This window comes from Lissotriton vulgaris, unplaced genomic scaffold (genome assembly GCF_964263255.1).
Source record: "Lissotriton vulgaris unplaced genomic scaffold, aLisVul1.2 SCAFFOLD_1719, whole genome shotgun sequence".
In the NCBI taxonomy this organism is placed as follows: Eukaryota; Metazoa; Chordata; class Amphibia; order Caudata; family Salamandridae; genus Lissotriton; species Lissotriton vulgaris.
Window position 1 is genome coordinate 133,253 of NW_028255121.1, and position 18,313 is coordinate 151,565.

The 18,313-nt window shown below is 47.9% G+C and overlaps 1 long non-coding RNA gene across 1 annotated transcript in view; it reads left to right on the plus strand.

The window, feature by feature from the left end:
- LOC147659231 (uncharacterized) overlaps window positions 1-18,313 on the plus strand; it is a 61,904-nt gene that overhangs the window by 30,990 nt on the left and 12,601 nt on the right. The gene's annotated exons all lie outside the window — the stretch shown is intronic.

Consider the following 18,313-nt stretch of genomic DNA (forward strand, 5'->3'; position numbering starts at 1 on the left):
TGCCAGAAGGGAGATGTGTGTGGCTACAGTTGTTTATATAGCGCCAGACTAGATCAGGTCTGTGTCTCCTGCTCCACAGCTTGTACCCGTAAAAGTGCATCAATGTTTCCTTCCCTTGGAAGCAAATCCACTTGTATTCCAGTTTAAGCATATTTATTCTCATAGAATCACTTTCAAAATCCTCTGTTCCGCAAGTAAATTTAAATTCAGTCTGCCCCAATTCATTTTGGGGGTTCTCCTTTCATCAGGGTGCGCATGTGAGGAATCTATGTTGTATGTTGTGTGCGGAAAATAGTGACATATGAATTAACTTGCAATACAATCTAATCCTAAAGATACATAAATTAATAGTTTACTGCATTTCCTGGTCGAGCCTAACCGCATGTCTGCGTTTGTGTTATACCAGGGTCTTCACCTTTTCGATAGTGAGAGCTACTTCTGATCAAGGAGAATCTTCCTGATCTACTGCCTTTATCATGTGGCTTAGCTAATGGTAGATAAATGCCAAGCAACTTAATTGCTGCCCTAGAGCGCCCAGTCCTGCTGCAGTGAGCACATAGCATTTGTAGCACTGGGTTAGGAAAGGTTTACCTGTAGGGCCCCTAAGCCTCTGACGCACTGTTAGGTTTACCTGCGGGACCTCAAGCATTTATAGTACTGGTAGGAGCAGTGTATCTGTGGGGTCCCAGGGACCCGTTATGTTCATTTTATTAACGAATCACATCTGAGAGGTGAGTGTCTCACTGAGGGTTGTGGGCTCTTTGTCATGCAATACATGGGATGGCATTGTTCTCTCTAGGTGAGTGTGAAGACAGAAGACTTCTGTTATCTGGTGAGTTGCCCTCCTGTTCATTGGCTCCTGTACAGATCCTGGCCCTGCTTTAAAACTTCAAGATTAATGTTCAGTAGTGGCAGTCACAGTATAAGGCCTGTGAGCAAGACCTGCTGTAGAGTTTTCATAGTCCTAGAAAATATGTCTCAATGTAGGAAAGGGCCTGTTTTGGACATGGTTAGCCTTCACTTTTTACCTGGAAAATGATATAGTATTTACTGGAAGTGCACAAGGTCCCTGCCAACCAGGTCCCCTGAGCCCGATCTCCTTCCCTAAAGTGTACCTGTCGTTTCCTCGATTGTCACCCCATTAGCTCACTTATAAGTCCCTTGTAAAAGATACCTCTGGGACCAAGGGCCTTGTTGTGAAAGAGGTTCTCTAAAGGCTGCAGCACACATTATGCCACGCTAAGGGACCCCTCACCAAGCACATACATACATACATACATTCATACATACTGCCACTGCAGCTGTGTGTCTTGGTGCAGACAAAACTGAAGAGTCGACATGGCACTCATCCCTATATGCAATGCCCATAGGGACTGTCTGAGAGATAGGTAAGACGCCCCTCTAGCAGGCCTTATAGTGCACTCTCCTTTAGGGATATCTCCTGTGAGGGCATATCTGCATGAGCAGATATACCCCAGCAATATCATTGTCGATTCCGGGATATTGCAAGTGACCAGGGAAGCTCTATAGTAAGTACATTGGCTGGACACTTGTCATTACGAGTTCCACAGCTCCATGAAGGTTTCACTGAAATATGGGATATTTGGTACCAAACATCTCAGCATAATAAACCTGTGCCAATTGCAGTGGCCGATTTATTAAAAATTGCACACAGAGTGCCCCTTAGAGGGGTCCCCTAAGATCTACCAATCCTTAGTGTGATCATCGACTGTCCTAAGCCAGCCTGCTACCACCAGACTGTGTTCTGTCCTCATGGGGAGAGTGCCTGTGCCCTCTGAGGTCGAGAACAATGCCTTTCCTGGGTGGAGGTGTTCACTCCTCCCCTGGTCAGGAAGAGCTATCTGTGGCATGGATTTTCAAAGGACTTGCCACCTTTGTAATGCGACCCCAGCCTCTCCTGTTAGACGGAGCAAGCGATCTTCCTGTCCTCACCCCCTTTTTAGCCGAGAACAGGTGGAAAACCTTAGATAGAATAGGAGGTGTGCCCCCCATCCCCTCTGCCAACTCCACCCCTCAGGTGCTGGAGGCGAGGTGAAGTAGACTTTGTAGTGCCCAGCATCTTGAAGATGGGGAAACTTATTCAATAAGGGCTAGGACTATGTCCCCTTCCCACAGGAGGTGGGCATGATAAGAGGGTGTAGACACCCCGGGAAAGTGGCCCATTGGTCACCACCTTTTACTCCCTTGTAACACCGTTAAATCAAGATTTTAGGTGGCATCCTCAGACCCTGAATTTCAGTTCCTGGCGACCTAGGAAGAGCCGGGCACAGCAGCCTTCTCTGCTGGTGAGGCTCTGTAGAGAACTATAATAATAATAATAGATCCACTTATAAAGCGCAATGGTTACACTTATGCCAGTGTGTCCCCGCGCTGCGGTAAAGTTAGCCAGTAATCAGATGCCCACTACCCTCACCCTACTAAACTTGGGAAAAGAGAAACGTTTTTAGTTTTTTCCTGAAGCATCTCTCCTGGTCCTCCATCCGGAGCTCCATCGAGAGAGCATTCGATTGCTTGGCCGCCAATAGGCGGAAAGACCGACCTGCCATCCTGGCTTTCTTAATGTTGGGTACGCACACCAATCCTACCCCACATGACCTCAGCTGACGTGTGGGGACATAGGGGGTCAGGAGATCCGACAGATACGGAGGGGCCCTTCCCTGCAGGATCCGATGACAGACACAAAGTGCCTTGAAAGTGACTCTTTCTTTAATCGGGAGCCAGTGTAACGCGTCCAGGGTTTCCCTAGCCCATGCCCTTCTTGGACGCCTCAAAATAAGGCGGGCTGCCACATTCTGCACTCCCTACAGATGGAGCATACACTTCGTTATCGCGCCTAGATAAAGGATGTTACTATAGTCCAGGTGCGACGTCACCAGGGCATGAACCAGAGTCTTCCTAGCCGCTACAGGGAGTAGGTCCAAGGTTTTACGCAGGACATTCAGGATCCCAAAACAGGCGCCTGCCACCCGTCTGGTTAGATCCCAGTCTTTCCTTCGACTATCAAACCAAACTCTCAAGTTATTTGCCTGCACACAGGGCGTGGGTCCTGGGGCCACCATGCCGATGACCACGCAGTCGGGGCCTTACCCACCACAAGCACCTCTGTCTTGTTGCCATTCAACTTCAGGCAGTTCTTAGCCATCCATGCAGCCAATTCTTGCATGCATGCCATGAAGTTGGAGGCAGCCGACTCCGGTGCCTGGGTCAGGGAGACCACCAGCTGCGTTTCATCGGCATAGGATACGACCCTGATCCCGAACCCCTCAGCAATATCCGCAACGGGAGCTACATAGAGATTAAACAGGGTCGGACTCAGGGTCAGACTGCAGCCCTCCCTGATTCAGCTTGATGACCCTAGAGTAGTGTTCGCCCTGTCTCACTTTGAAGCAGCGACCAGACAGGAAAGAATTTAGCCATTCAGGGCATTGCCAGACACCCCACCCTTCCTCAGACATTGTACCAACGTGTGATGGGCTACAGTGTAAAGGCAGCACTTAGATCCAACAGGATCAAGGCCGCCGTTTGACCTGCATCCACAAATTGCCTGATGGTTTCAGTGGCAAGAAGCAGCGCTGATTCTGTCGAGTACCCAGCTCGAAAGCCGGACATGGTCCCAGCCCTACTGGCCTGTCTGCATCCCTGGATGATCCTGAACCAAAAGTCAACTCGTCTTGCAGCCCAGCGACCTAAAGAACCTTGGGAGGACTACCTGACTTCGATAAAGACCAAGGTCTCCAGAGAAAAGCAGACCTATTCACAAAGCAACCCTCTTCAAAGTAAAGACTCTGTGACCTGAAGAACTGCGCAGCCTGCCCCCCGGTTTTACCTCTGCACCTGATGCCACCAGCCCGAGTCCAAGTGGCCCACCGGTTCAGCAAGGTTGCCCTGCTCTCAAGAACCCAACTCCACCATGAGCTGACCTCTCCTGGACTCCTAGAAGTTGCCTGCAGCTTCTGCAAGAAGACCTCTCAACCGCGACGTGCACTGGTTAGCCATTTCTGACACCAAAAGGCACCCCTTCACCCATCCATCCTGGGCCTTGGTGAAGAGGACAAAAGGTGTCCCTACGTCCCTGAGCATCATAACTTACCTCAATGGCTGTTGGTTTCTTTCGATCGGCCTCCTGCTGGAGCCTGCAGCCCTTTTCAGATTTAGCCTGCCTCCATTGCTTTTCCTTGGGCACCCGATGCTGTGTTGGCACCGTGCATCCAGCAGCCCCTGTGCCGCTAGTGTTGTAGTGTTGGTGCTGCCTTGGCCCCTGCTCAGTGTTAGCCTCAGCCCTGGAGACTGTTCCTCCAAGCTACTGCTTCTTACCTGTAAGCAGCCTCTGTCCGATTGCCCCAGTCCCCTTTATTTTGTATTCAGTGACTGACCTTGAACTTGCACCGTGCGCCTGGCCACCCCTTTGTCACTTGTGGTGCACTGTTGGTGCTGAACTGAACCTTGCCCTGTACTGACCTTAACTTCCGAAGACTGGTCTTGTAAGTCAATGTTGCGTATAAGTATGTTTAATGTTTTTTCCTCCCATTGCTTAACATTGCAAAGTCTGAAAATTGCAGTGTGTCCACTTTTTATATTGAAAATGTATTTCTATTGTGAAAAATATTTATCTAAGACAGCGTTCTGTGGTTCTGCAAAATACATCCAACCAAGTGTCATTTTTATGAATTGGTCTCAGATTTAATCATTGCGTGTGTCTCTCTTTTATTGCTACTGTGTGTACAACAAATGCTTACGACTACCCTCGGATAAGCCTACCTCTTTTTGGTGTAGTATATAGAGAGCCAGCTTCCTACACTGGTGGCGCAGCGGTGGGGTACACGACACACTCTACCTCTTTTTGGTATAGTATATAGAGAGCCAGCTTCCCACACTTGTGGCGCAGCGGTGGGGTACACGACACACTCTACCTCTTTTTGGTATAGTATATAGGGAGCCAGCTTCCTACACTGGTGGCGCAGCGGTTGGGTATACGACACACTCTACCTCTTTTTGGTATAGTATATAGAGAGCCAGCTTCCTGCACTGGTGGTGCAGTGGTAGGGTACACAGCACACTCTACCTCTTTTTGGTATAGTATATAGAGAGCCAGCTTCCTACACTGGGGGCGCAGCGGTTGGGTACACGACACACTCTACCTCTTTTTGGTATAGTATATAGAGAGCCAGCTTCCTACACTGGTGGCGCAGCGGTAGGGTACACGACACACTCTACCTCTTTTTGGTATAGTATATAGAGAGCCAGCTTCCTACACTGGTGGCGCAGCGGTAGGGTACACGACACACTCTACCTCTTTTTGGTATAGTATATAGAGAGCCAGCTTCCTACACTGGTGGTGCAGCGGTGGGGTACACGACACACTCTACCTCTTTTTGGTATAGTATATAGAGAGCCAGCTTCCTACTCTGGTGGCGCAGCGGTAGGGTACACAACACACTCTACCTCTTTTTGATATAGTATATAGAGAGCCAGCTTCCTACACTGGTGGCGCAGCGGTAGGGTACACAACACACTCTACCTCTTTTTGGTATAGTTTATAGAGAGCCAGCTTCCTACACTGGTGGCGCAGCGGTGGGGTACACGACACACTCTACCTCTTTTTGGTATAGTATATAGAGAGCCAGCTTCCTACACTGGTGGCGCAGTGGTGGGGTACACGACACACTCTACCTCTTTTTGGTATAGTATATAGAGAGCCAGCTTCCTACACTGGTGGCGCAGCGGTGGGGTACACGACACACTCTACCTCTTTTTGGTATAGTATATAGAGAGCCAGCTTCCTACACTGGTGGCGTAGCGGTAGGGTACACGACTTTGCATTTGCTGGTCCGCTCTGACAATAAGTGACAACAAGATTCAATCCAGAAATTGCCTTTCGTTAAATTGTAGTTTTGTACATTGACTATTTTTCCAAATTTTGAAATATGTCAGGGCCCTGGTTCGGTCCCCTTGAGTACAGCTGTTTCAAAAGTCAAACTCTTGCTGTAGTTAGGAAACCAGTATTAGAGATTTGTCCTCTCCAAAAAGGTTCCCAACTTTGTAAAGACAATGAGTGCTAGAAGTAGTCACTCAGAAGAGCTGATACAGGTGAAGGAAATCGACCTCACACCTTATGTCTTTAAATATAAAATAGCTCAGAGGCTTGGGTAAAACCTATAGGCTCAGGACTGGGTCAAACCCTACCAAAGCAAAGCTCCAGGATCTTTTGGCAGAATATGACAAAGACCATCCAGAGGATGACTCTGATCTTACAGATCAAAATACTGACCGTAAAAGTGGCAGTGTGACACCCCAAGACATAGAAGCCTCTTCAGACGAAGAGCTTGCTCTGCAAAGACTAGCCAGGAGGGCAGCTCTAGAAGCCCAACTCCTAGCTACAGAAGAAAGAGAAAGGAGTTTGGCCGAGGACGCATCTTTGGTGGCATCACAATCATAAATAAGGAGAAAGTAGATTCCTTTGACCCTAAAAAACCCAAAGGGATTATTTATGTGATGATATCACCAAGTGGTTCATTGCTTTTGAACAGGCCTGTCTTAGCAGGCACGTCCACAGGAAGCCGTGGAGTGCTATCCTGTGGGAAATGTTCTCAGAAAAGTGCAGGGATAGACTCCTGACACTCGGTGAGAAAGAGGCTCAATCCTATGACCTCATGAAGGGTACCCTAAGTGAGGGCTTTGGATTCAGTACAGAGTATAGCACCAGTTTCAGAGAGGCTCGAAAAACCCATAGCCAGGCCTGGGTAGATTTTGTAGACTATTCACTGAAATCAGTAGGAGGTTGGTTAGTAAGTAAGAATGTGCATGACTTTGAATGGCTTTATCATTTGATAATGAAGGAGCATCTGTTAAGTAATTGTTACCAAGGGAAGCTATATCAATTCCTGGAAGACCTTGGTCCACTTTCTCCTCAAGAGTTGGGGAAGAAGGCAGACCACTGGGTCAAAACAAGGGTGACCAAGACTCCTGCTGGTGGGGGAGACTAAAAGAAAGAGGTCAGAAAGCGACCCTAGGGAAATGGGGTAACCCGAAAAAGAAAGATTCTACTTCAGGCCCCCAAAAACCTGTTCAAGAGAGTGGGCCCAGAGACTCTTGACAGCCAAAGGGTGCGTACCAGGGTAAGAACTGGGATCCTAAGATGGGCTTGGTGCCATGGCTGTAGATCACTTGGGCACTTTCCTTGAGACTCTAGCTGTAAAAACAAGAAATATACCTCTGGTCCACCTGCAGCTGCCAATCTCCAGATGGGATCTGAGGAGAGCAATGGCCATGCCAATGAGCTCTCTTAGCCGACTCAAGTAGGGATGTGGCCTTAGCCACCTTAGCTCCCTGGCCCACTAACATGCACATGGGGTTAGGGTGGAGGCCTTGAGAGACACTGGTGCCAGCATCACCATGGTGACTGAGCAGATAGTTTCCTTGGAACAGCATCTGCCTGGAAGGACCTTTCCAGTCATCAATGCTGAAAATGGGACAAAAACCCATCCCGCAGGCGAGGGTGTCTTTTGATTTGGGAGGAGTTGCTGGCAAGGAAGAGGTAGCAGTCTCTTCATCCATGCTAGTTGATTGTTTTCTTGGCAATGATTTGGAACCCTTAGCCTGGGCTGAGGCAGAACTGAGGATCCATGCAGAAATGCTTGGAACGTCACACTGGGTGTGTGTGTGAAAACCATAGCACAGAGCAGAGCTCGGGTGTAAAATAGGTGCTGAAGTCTGGAATAATGCCCCAGTCCTCCAAGAGAAAAGGCAGGAAAACTGGAAAACCAGCTTCTAGTCAGACACCAGACCGTTCTCCTCAGGAGGAAGAAGGGTCAGCCCCAGAGACAACCGAGCCTCAGAAGCTGAAGTTTTACCAGGATGAGCTTTTGGCCCTGGGGCGACCCTCTAGGGAAGATCTGTGCCAGGGACAGAAAACCTGTCCCACTCTTGAAAACCTGTGACTGCAAGCTGCAGCACAGGAAGGAGGTGATGGCAGGGGTGCCCACTGGGCATATTGGGAGGAGGAAATACTTTACACTGAGGCCAAAGACCCCAAACCTTGTGCCACTAGGAGAGTGGTAGAGCCTCTGGCGTTTGGGGGAGTTCCTGCGCCTCCATTTGTGCATTATAAGCAGCCACATATACGACTTATTCTGTCCAGACTCTTTGAGATTATCAAAGAACGGACTGTTCTTCTCTGCTTTCCATGATAGAACTTCGGGTCAGAGTTGTATATGACGTATTGTTTGGCGTCTGTGCATCCACATCTTCTTTAAGATCAGTGAAAGCAGCCACGAAGCATATCTGGATGAGAGTCTTGAAGGTAAGTAACTCTCAGAAGCTCCTGTTAAGCTATCTTCCCTTCAGTGGGGCAAACTTGTTTGTATCTTTCCTAGAGGACCTGGTTGTGGCATCCCCAAAGCTGGACACCTTGTCCAGACCAGAACTAAAGGCCAGGGATGCACCAGAAGGTGAAGGAGATTTGTAACTCCTGGCCCATCTGTCAAGCCAGTGGCACGACGGTTGGGCACCCAAAGGCCCTCTTAATCCCGCTTCCAGTTGTTGGCGTTCCCTTTGAAAAGGCAATGATTGACATTGTTGGTCCCCTTGATTCCCCTATAGTATCAGGGAACAGTTCTGCTGGTAGTAGATCATGCCTCCAGGTATTCCGAGGCTATTCCCCTCTGGAGTACCACTGCCCCTGCAGTGGCTAGGGCCCTCATTAGCATCTTTACCAGGGTGGGCTTCCCTAAGGAGGTGGTGTCATACAGAGGTACCAACTTCATGTCTGGCTACTTGAAACACATGTCGAAGGAATGTGGCGTGAATTACCGGTTCACTACCCTCTACCACCCACAATGTAATGGCTTTGTTTTTTTTTTTTAGAACTTTATTTTAATTTTAACAACATACAACCTGGCAGTCAGAGTATACATAGGCATATCATACCAATATGTTCTACATAAGTAGGTTAATCAATAAGCAGTCAATAATTACACATGCACTAATCTGCTTTCCGATTCTCCAGGTGATCAATAAGTGTCCCATTCCCCTAATTGGGAATGTACCTTATAATGATCATGTGGAGGCACCTCCTTGCTCATCCCCAGTGTGTATTGTTTTGCCTCTTCAGTTTCAGAGCCAGAGTCTGTGTCTGTTGTCACTCGGGAAGCAGGAGCTAGGAGTTATCTGTATGAGCACGGCAAGTGTTTAGTGTATCCTCAAATATGTCATCCTTTCTGCTAAGGCGCATATGTGTCTCCTCAGCTAGGGCCCAGTCGAGCGCATCTCTATGCCAGAGCGCAATCGTAGGGACATGCTGGGACAGCCATGTGATTGCATTATTACGTCATGCCAGTACCATAGGCGACTGACCAAATTGAAAGGTTATCTTGCGCCCTTCTGGCATCTAATGAGGCTTAATAATCAGCATTTCAGTGTCAGGTCAATACTTAGTTGTGTCGCATGTACCATTTCTTCGACAGCTTGTTGCCAGAAGGAGTGTATTGCATCGCAGGGCCATCGTTAATGTAAGAAATCAGCCCCCACAGTGTTGCAGCGCAGGCATATATCTGGGCAAGACACGACCATTCGATAAAGGTCTTGTGGCGTTAAGTAGGTTCTTCACAGAAAATTATAATGTATCATTCGAAAATGGGCATTAATAGAAACCATGCATGTTAGTTCACAGGACCGCTGCCAGTCTTGATCTTCCTTTGGAATGTCAAAGTCTAAATTCCAGGCCTCTTGGGTCCGTGTGTAGTGTGTAGTTTCTACTGTACAGTTTAAAATGCAGCCCTTTGGGGGTTCGAGGGGTCGTGCCTCCTCCTCTTCCTTTCGGGGATGTTACAGCCAATATCAGCAGTACCATCCCTATCCGGGCCAACCGCGTTACTCCTCCTCCCTGCAACAGCAGTCGTTTCGACAGCCGCAGGCTTCCTCTTACGAGCTTCATATTTCAAAAAACAGTGGTCCCTAGTAGTTCAGGGATCTTGGCAAAAATGATAGACATACGCTCAATAGTGAGTATGACCTTTGTCCAGCCGGACAGGATTTTTAATTAAAGAGAATTGCAAAGATAAAGAGGAATTTGTTTACAAAGTGGGTACATCCAGTAACCCACAGGGGACAAGACAAAACAGGGGGGTAGGGTTAACGCGAACAAGGGCAGTCTGTACTAGTAGTTCAGTGAACAGACAAAAATACATTTCAAAGCATCATTGTATTCAATTTCTACTTTTCATTATACATATGACGCTATTATGTCGACGACGTTTCGATGCCTATTCTGAGATAAATGGCATCATCTTCAGGACAGAGAGTTAATATGCTTGTCTTGAAAATTTTTGACAGTTTGTGGCCAGTTTTATGGTCCAGACAATGTCTATTTCCGGGGGCCGGTGCCCAGTATCAAAGGACGTAGAGCGAGGTACTCAATTATCCGAGCATATTGCTCGATTATTTTCCAAACCAGGGCAAGAAAGCCTCTTCATAGGAGACCGGACCGATCGTGTCTCATTCCTGGTTGGGTTGCTCGATGGCAATTCAGGATTCAGATGGGCGGGGATCGCTGGAGTGCTCGTTGCTGAGGGGAGTATTCCCTCTGTGCTTACGAGCAGCACAGAGGGAAATCCTCCTGCTGAGGCAGAGATTCCTCAAAAAAGCACGGACAACTGCTAACTGTAAATGTAAATGTAAATGTCAAGGTATTTGTAGAGCGCACTGTCACCAAGCGGTTTCCTGGCGCTATTACTCATACCGCTGTGGAACCCATCCTGGCTTTCCCTGTGAAGTGTCCACTCCTGGGCACCCCCAGGGTGAAGCCAGGCATCCTAGCGCTGTTGGGGCCGGTGTGGAGGTTAAGCAAGCTATTGCCCAGAGTTGCAGCGAGGGACCCATGATTAGAATAGGCACCGAGGCGAGAATTATCAGGTCCGAGGAAATTGAGCCCAAGACCCGCCGAGGCGGGAATTGAACCCTGGTCCCGGGCCAGAAGTCATCATCAGGGTCTGCCGCTCTAACCATTGAGCCACACTCCTCAACTGTCAACCGCTCTTCCCATCAATCCGACCAAAGTTGGAGGGCGGATCTCCCATTTCTTCTCCAATTGGTCCGTAATACCTACAGATCGATGGCTTTTGGACATAGTGTCCAGAGACTACACTCTGGAATTTGTGAAATTCCCTCAAAAATCTCCCCCCAGAGGTCCTCCTCCTGCCCGTCTGATGGAACTTTTATGCCAAATCCATCTCATGTTAAGGAAAGGAGCGATCAAAGTGTACTGAATCTTCAAAGAGGTGCAGGCTTCTAGTCAAGATTCTTCCAAATCAAGGAAAAATCAGGGAAGTGGCACCCCATTCTGGACCTTCGTTCCCTCAAAAACATTCTCAAGAAGCAAACTTTCCCGATGTTGTGTCTCCTAGAAGTGCTTCAATTACTGCCTCAAGGGGATTTAAAGCCAACACTGGACCTTCAAGATGCCTATTTTCATGTCCCTATCCTACCCAGACACAGAAACTTTCTGCGCTTTAGAGTGGCTGGCAGAGATTTCCCATTCCAAGTCCTTCCATCTGGCCTTCGCTCTGCACCCGAATGTTCACTAAAGTCTTGGCACCGGTGGCAGCATATCTTGGTCAAGCTGATGTCCAAATATTTCGCTACCTTGACGACTGCCTAATAAAGGCACAGTTGTTCGCAGTCGCAAGCAGACACACTCAGTCATGCCTGTCTCTGTGTCTTTCCATCACTCTGGAGAAGTCTCAGTTCACCTGCTCTCAAGTGAGGACCTTCTTGGGAGCCATCATAGACACACAGCAAACAAGGGCTTTTGTCTCCAATGAAAGACAACAGCAGATTTCCAAACTGGCAACTCCTGTGCACATAAAAGTATGTTTCTGTTCGACAGTTCAAATCGCTTCTGGGGATGATGTCTTCCGGTATTCCCCTAATTCCCAACTGTCGCCTCAAAATAGGACCCCGACTGGAGAACTCGACAACCAATTGCAACAAGTCTCAGGGTCCTTCGACGATGTCATCAACATCACGTCACAGATATGAACAGCATTGGTATAGTGGACTCGCATACCAAACATCTCTGCAGTTCGTTTGTAGTGGACACTCCAAGTTTCATCCTCACGACAGATGCCTCCCTCGAATGGTGGGAAGGTCATCTTCAAGCCCTCACAGTCAAGGGGAAATGGGACACCCACCTATGAACTTGGCACATAAACCTTTTGGAGTTACTGGCGATATTCCCGGCTCTGAAGTCCTTTTGCACCCTCATTCAAGGAGCTTCAGTGTTGATCCGAATGGACAACACAACAACCTGACCCCAGGCCACCCCCCACGCCGCACGGCTCCTCCGCTGTGACCGCGTCTCTGCCCCCGGCGCCGCAGGTTCGCCCCTGACCTCGGTGTCCCCCTGCTGCTACCTTCTCCTTCTTTCTGCTGCTGCCCTCACTTGTGACTTGTGAATTGTGCTTTTTCTTCTGGACTTCTGCATTTTTCGGTATTTTTTGTAGTTGCTGTTGTATCCCTGCCCTCTGTGTGTGCCCCCTCCGCTCCCCGCCGCTGCTCCCTTGTGACCCCGCCCCTTTTCTTTTGTACCCCCTGCCCATTGGCCGCCCCGCTCCCGCCTCCCAGCTGCACCTCCTTCCCACTTGGCCTCATATGGAGGCCGCACGGCGCAGGTGAGTGTGACCTGTGAAGAACCGGGCCTTATGGGCCTGGCGGCGCAGGGCACGCCTTAATCTCCGAGTTCACCTGTCTTTTTGCACAGAGACACGGAACACTCTGTTGTCGTAGGAAACCGAATTTATTAGCTGCAGCTAGGCACAGTTGTCCTAGAAGTACACTAAGTATGTTCTCAGGAGACTGCCACTTTACTCCGTGGCTCACAAGCTTTTATAGTAAAAATGCAGTTGTACAAACATATACCCAATGCACAAAGTTACAGCCAGTCAGAAGAGTTTGAAAACAAAGTGTTGTGCAACCGGAATGTTCTCTGCTTACGTGTTTGTGTGTTATTCGGCCCCTCAAGTTAATCAGTCTGGAATGAAAAGACATGTCTTGTATGCTTCAAAGGAAAGGTTGTTAAATAGGAAAACAAGAGGAGAGAATAGCGAAAGGCCGATAGATAAGATACGGCAAGAGAAGAATGCTAAAGGCTTAACAGATAGTTGGTACAAGGATTAGTTAGGCCGGGTGTTGTCTGGGCTTGGTTTCGGACAAGGACGGAGGGGGTCTTGCGACACGTTGCAGTCAAAAGGGCAGAGACAATTCGTTCATCGAGCGGCCTGTGTAAAGGCAACACAAAATGGCGGATGAATGTAAGATGGAGTCGAATTTAGAGAACCTCAGACCCTCCTTTTGCCATTACACAGGCAATACACAACGATTCACGTTAGTCTGAGTCGATGTCGATGATCATTAGGTCGTTAAGCTGTTGTTGCAACATCATCTTCATGTTCTCTGTCCTCTGTGACATAGGTTTGGGAACACACATAGTGGCACAAAGACCACAAATTCCGGGACCACATTGCAAACAAAGGCAGCATGAAAAGATGATAGCCAAAACTATTCCAATGAAAGTCAATACCTTCCATCCCCATGGACAGCAGTCCCCATAACCATCCTGTTAATGACCAGACCCCTTCGTCCTGGTGAATGGATTTAGAGATTAGGTGTAATCTTGATATGGCCTGGTATACTGTAGGGGCGTTGTCTGGTATGTAAATACAACAGCTAGACCCAATCAATTTGCATACTCCGCCTCTATCTGCAAGAATAACATCCAACACCATTCTGTTCTGTAAAGTTACGAGACGGTCCACCTGAAGCTCAGCGGTGAGGTTACTCAATGCCCCCACCGTATTGTTTACTGTAGCCTCGACAACGCTAATAAGGTGTCTGATGTCTCTGCTACTGGCCATAGGGCCCCAAAATGGGAGGAGTCCTTTGATAAAGTCCCCTCCCTCTTGTCCTGCCGTGTCTCCTGAAGCGATAACCCCTCTCCCGTACCTAGTCTTATGATGTCCCGAAGTGGCTGTATATGTTGGAGGAAGGAGGAAAGCCACATAACACGATCCCGAAAAATTTGTCGGCAACCATGTGTAGACTCTATCATGACAGACAAAATATGTACCTTGAGCTGGTATTAACAGAGGAGAAGTCTGAGATGAAAAAGTATAAGTATGGGTACAAGTGCTCTTTCCTAATTGGGCTTTGGCATTCTGACCATTCCCTTGCAAACAGTAATGGCCTCGACGGGGTAGAGTCCAAACGGGCGGAGATCTTTTTCGTCCAGCCCTATCTGTAAGGCTGTTTTTGTATCGGGTCAAGTTACAACCATCATATGCTTGCTTCTCGTCAGGTGGGATCTTCCCACCTTCACCAGTATTCCTTGTCATAGCTACTATTCCCTTCATCAACGGATCGTGACCAACATCAGTATTAACAGGGTATCGAGGTTGGTGCTCATATGCGTTGGAAAACATGGCCAGAAACGTCCAGGAGGATCCATCATAAGAAAACGGCAAGGCTAAATATGGCATCCCCTTATCTGTGCTGTGAGGCATGAGCCCACAGACCCAACAATCGTGGTGTTAGTGACCAGTTGATGCTGATGCAACAACTGTATGAATGAATTGTTAAAGTATTCTGTTCTCCTGGTCTGTTCATGTTCAGAGAGGGTATGTAGCTGGTGCGGGGAGACAGTAGTGTGAAAAGATATAGGGTGAGAGGTGGGTGTAGGTACAGGTATTGGATGCAAAGTGTGAGTAACTCAACCCACACAAGCTAATAAAACACATAGAAAAATCAAAACACATAATACTACGCCACATCTACTAAACAATAACTTACAATATTTCGTTTTCATTTCTGCTCTTTTATCATTTTCCGATTCACCAGAATTTATCCTCTAAAGTGTTGCTCGTGGCAATCTTCCTATCTCACTTAGTTGTGGTTATTAGCCGTCCTACGACACTGCAGATCCTGCATGTCTATTGCCACTACTCAGGTCACAAACCAAGTCTCCTACCACGACCCTGCAACTTAAATTGGATGATTCCAGTATCACACAGTAAAGGAGAAAAAAATATATATGCAATTCAAAATTTGAAATGTAAGTTCAGAAAAAGGAAAAGTTTTCAAATGTCTCTTGTCTTTCTAGGCCTTAGATTGTATTTGTTTTTGTTTTCAGCACAGTCTGGTCCTGAAAAAGTGTTTCTGGATCAGTTGTATCTATTCTGAGATGCGATGGTACAGCTTCTTGCAAAACATCATCGTCTTCCTTCTCAGTCCGAGTCCATTCTAGGTGTGCATCGCCAAAAGGTACAAACCGGGGGACCCTTTCTCCTTCAAAATCACCTATACCTTCGCGGACCCACTGGTCAAAAGGCAAAGGCAAGGGTACCTTTTTGCAGTGCACACCATAAATCCAGTTCTTTTTCCCAACAACCTTCACGGCTGTACGTGTTGTCAGCAGGACCTGTCTTGGCAGGGCTCCAGATTCTTTTTTCTTTGGAAATTCTTCAGACACACCCAGTCCCCAGGTTGGATGGTGTGCCCGGGATTGGAAGAGACCTGAGGCAAAAGCGTCTTGTACCTGCTGATGGAGAACACACAATTTAGTGGTGAGGTCATGCAAATAATCAACCAACATTGGATACTCTATATCCGAGTACTTTTTGGGCCTAGGGACACCCCAGACATTAGCCGGGCTTCCGACCACAATTTCATATGGGCTAAGTCCCACACGAGAATGAATAGCTGTTCGGGTGGACAAGAGAGCCAAAGGTAAAGCATCGGCCCAGGCAAGACCCGTGTTGGCCTGTATCTTTGCAAGTTTAAGCTTGAGAGTGCCATTATAGCACTCTACCAAACCCGCTGACTGAGGGTGATTTGCCGCATGGAATTTCTGCTTAATACCAAGACTTGTACATACTTTCTCCATGATTTGGCCCACAAATTCACTTCCATTGTCACTCCAGAGAATTAGAGGTATACCAAACCTCGGGAAGTATTCCTTCAGAAGGACCTTGGCTATAGACAAAGCAGTATTATCCTTTAGGGGGTAGGCCTCTATCCATCTAGAAAAGGCACACACCACCACAAGGACATACTTTAGGTTATTGCATCCCTCCATATGAATGTAGTCTATCTGCAACACCTCAAAAGGATACGTTGGGGGAGCAAAATGGCCTGCTGGAGTTGGTGTCCCTCTTCCTGGGTTATGCATTAAACAAACAATGCAATGCTTAACTAGATTGTCTGCACATTTAGGGATTCCCGCATTCTGCCATACCGGAGCCAAAAGCTTGCATATTCCTTTTGCACTGATGTGGGCTGGACCATGCGCCATAGTCACTACTGGAAGTACATAGGTGTCCGGTAGCAGCCAACGCTGATGTTCTTACAATTCTATCCAACACCCCGTCACATCTAACATTCCCGAACCATCTTTCCGCTTACTTAATTCTTTCTCTGTAGCCTCTTCCTGAATCATTTTCACACTTTCTATTGTGTCCTCACACATTCCTCCTTGACTGACCCATCTGGCAGGTCCAGCAACATACATACGACTTGTCACATCTCTAGCTGTCTCTTTTGCTATCTGATCCGCGAAATCATTTCCTTCACCTACGTCATCAGTGATCCTCTTATGTGCACTACACTTCACAATCGCTATCTGAGTGGGCAAGGCGAGTGATTTACTAGCTGGCCATGTTGTATTTTAGTACCGTGTGAGGTAAAGAATCCTCTTTCCTTCCAGAGGCGGCCAAAACTATGGGCCACCCCGAATGCGTATTGGCTATCGGTGAACACATTCACTCTTTTTCCTTTAGCCAATACACAAGCTCTAGTCAGAGCTATCAATTCAGCTGCTTGGGCTGAATTCTTCCTAATGCGTGCTGTTTTTACAATTGTATGCAAGGTGGTAACAGCATAGGCTGCAGTCGTTTCACCATTGGGAAGCTTAAAACAAGAACAATCCACCCATAGGATCCCATCCGGGTCCAGGAGTGGCTTATCCTTCAAATCGATTCTACCTTTCGTCTCTTCCTCAGTACGAAGAAAACAATCATGTTGTTCTCGAATTCCTTTCTCTACTGGAATCGGCAACAGTGTAGCCGGATTCAGGGTGTTACATCGTTTGATGTGTACATGACTAGCCAGGAGCGTCAGCTCATACCCAGATAGGCGCACGCTCGTAAGAACAGTCGCCACCTGCTCAGCCTGCTCAGCCCTTATGCACTCACTGCGCAAAGTCCTGCCTCTACTACCACCTTCAGCCCGAGCATTGATAGTCAGGTGCACTATTCTTAGTGGCCTTGACTACTGTAACGCCCTCCTGTTTGAATCCCCTGCGACACTGCTGGACAGACTCCAACGAGTTCAGTCGGCAGCAGCCAAACTGGCTCTTGGTTGGACCAGGAGATCCTCGGCCACCGCTGCCTTGGCCGAACTGCACTGGCTGCCTTTGAAGCAACGCATTGCCTTCAAAGCCCTTTGCTTGGTCTTCAAGGCACTACACGGTGCAGGACCTAGACCCCTTCAACGTCTGTTCTCGTGGTACATCCCCACCAGAACACTTAGGTCCGCAACCGCCTGCCTTGTGAAAGTACCCAGATGCAAGAAGGCCAGGACTGGGGGAAGATCCTTCAGAGTAGCTGCGGCCAAGCTTTGGAACAGTCTGCCTGCCGATATTCGCCAAATCCCTCATCTCCTACCCTTCAGGAAGCGAATCAAAACTTGGCTCTTCCCCCTCCCCTCTAAGCCCGCTCGCCCATAGTTCACCCCCCCGCCTAAAAACCCAGGAGTAGCTACCAGCGCCAGGATACCTGCCAGGTGACAGCCGCGCTCTATAAATGTTTTAAATAAAAATAAATAAAGTTTTTGTCCTATTTAGGAGAGTATCCACTGCATGTGGTACCATGACAATAAGTGTATTGTCTAGCACCAATCCAGCAACTAGGTAATGCTTTAGCCACGGGATCTAACATAGCCGAAAAATAAGCACATGGACGTCGCTTGTCCCTAAATTGCTGTGTCAAGAATGACCATGGGCAACCTTCTCTCTCATGTACATAAAGTGTGAAAGGTTTACTGTAATCCGGAGTACCTAACACAGGAGCAGAACATAAAGAAGTGCGCAAATCAGAAAAAAATGTCTGGCATTCCAGAGTCCAAGGGAGAGGTTGGCGTGTATCTTTAAGGGTAAGTGCTAACAAAGGTTTCGCTAATAAAGAAAAATAAGGAATCCACTGTCTGCAATAAGAGGTAATGCCAAAAAAGGCACGCACCTCTCTCTGTG